Consider the following 2,353-nt stretch of genomic DNA (forward strand, 5'->3'; position numbering starts at 1 on the left):
TCGGAGCGGCAGCGCGGCGGAGCCGAACGGGGACAGCCACCCAGCGATCTGCCTCGGAGGGGATGCGGGAACCCACACCGCTCGAACAGCCGATCGGGGGCCGCTTCCCAGACTTGAGCCGGGGGAGGCACAGCCAGTAACCGGCGAGCGACCTCTCCCTTCACCCTCCTGCAGTGAATTTCTGTGAATTTCGATCAATTAGAGGGAGTGGGGCTTGTGCCGGGGGAGAAGGAAAACACTTCGTGGAGGCGGACCGGGGACCCTTCGCCGCCCTCGCGCCCCTCCCGCTCCCCTACGCCCTCGAGGCCCAGTGGCTCTGCGCGCCGGAGTCCGCCGCGGAGACTGGGCTGCCGCGGGGACCGCCGCGGGCTCGGCACCGGCTCCCGGGCTCAACACTGCCACTATCTGACACAACAGGAGCAGTGTTGGGGGAACTGCGCGCCGAGGCGCGAGATGTGATAGGCTCTGAAACTGGGTGCATTTTTTTAACCTGGTAATTACATTTCAGGGGGTAATATTTTTGTTAAGCGACATGTATGCATTCAGATGCTTATGTGCATTTTCTCGTTATTCACCAAAATTCGACAGTTGATGAGGGGAAAGACACTGAGAGATGACGTTGGCATGCACTTCTCTATTAAGGATGGTGAAAAGAATAAGGTGGAATGTCTTCACTTCATACAAAATATAGTGGTATTTTAATCTCTTTGACTATTTGCATTGGGACTGCAAAAGTGGACCTATTCAGGCCACTCAGTTGCAACCCCAGGCAACTGAGGAATGTAACCCCTCAGGGGTGTTTCTACATTATAGGACAGATAGGGATTCAGGAAGGTTTGCAAGTGGTTTTGCTTAAAGACCTTGTGTAGAGTTTACTCAAAACTCGGATTGTGAGAGAACTCCTGCTTACCACGTTTTATATTGAGAGTTCTGGGACTTTGGATTGAGGAATGATTTGGTAGTGATTGGGAATGACCCCCACCAGCCACATCAGCCACTGAAGACCTGGGTTGCCTGCTCGTGTGAATTCTGTCACAGAGCTTCTTCACTCTCATCACTCTTTTCACAGGAATGATGTAATGAAGTACAGCAACGGAGACTGGCTCTGAGGACCCCCTAACTCCCAACCTGGTCCATGTCCCTGGATCAGGTTCAGTGTGATTCTGAAAAGGTCACTGCCCTCTGACCAAAGTGCCCTTGCTGTCTTCTTTTTTTCAGAGAAATGTTCTGATTGGCCAAAAACGTTTCCTCTGTTACTCATCACTGCAAGACCTCTGTTAGAGCAATGTTTCAATAGGTCTTCTGTTAACCCTATACTGGAGTACTGTTTTTATTAGTGGGAAGGTAATGCTTAATTAGGGGAAAAAATCAGCAGGGCATATGAACTGATAATAGAAATAAAGATCGAGGCACAAAATTTGATGTCAAAAACAAAGATTCTGTGCAATCAGATGACCTTTGCCTGATTCCTTCTGTACCTAGATTTCTGAAATCCTATAACAAAGCCCTCAGAGGACTAAGATAGCATGTGGGATTTTGCCTACACTTTCCAAATAGAGAAACTGAGCTCCAGAAATCAGAAGGGTTTGCCCATGAGCATATGGCTGGCTGGTGTCATCTGAACCAGAACTAAAGCTTGTTGCCCAAGTCCTTTCCCTTCTTAACCTTAGCATATTTACAGGGTCTTCCATCCTGTGTTGTTGTGTTTCTTTGAAGAGCAGCTTAGAGAGCACATGGCATATTAAAAATTCACTATAATAGATGGTAAGTCTACAGCATTATGGTGCAGTAAAAGTTTACCTGAGAGATCACTTAGTCAAACCCCATCATCTTAAAATTGAGGAAACAGAGACAGAGATGCAGTGGACTGCTCCAAGTCATTAAATTAAGGCAAAGCCATAGACAGACTCTATGTCCTGTGACTTCTCAGTCAATGTTCCTTCCATACATGTAGCCCATTTTTTGATCATGAGGGTGAGAGGAGGGGACGGAAAGAGGGGTCTTCTCACTCTTTGTTTTATATAGCTATATATAAAGCACACATACATATGCACATATATATATCTATGTATATCTACATATACTAACATGCATTACATATACTGTATTTTGGATATATTTTAAATTTTAAGCATATAATAACATTAATAATATAATAATATAATTTTTGTATATAATAATAAGGGATTCCTGAAAAAACTAAAGCCACACCCGTGAACAATATGTTTATTGATGGAATGGGGCCTGTATTCAAATACTAGCTAAATATCACAGGAATTCTTTTTTTTTTTTTTTTTTGGTACGCGGGCCTCTCACTGCTGTGACCTCTCCCGTTGCGGAGCACAGGCTTCGG

The sequence above is a fragment of the Lipotes vexillifer genome, unplaced genomic scaffold, assembly GCF_000442215.2.
Source record: "Lipotes vexillifer unplaced genomic scaffold, Lipotes_vexillifer_v1.1 scaffold36, whole genome shotgun sequence".
Taxonomy (NCBI): domain Eukaryota; kingdom Metazoa; phylum Chordata; class Mammalia; order Artiodactyla; family Lipotidae; genus Lipotes; species Lipotes vexillifer.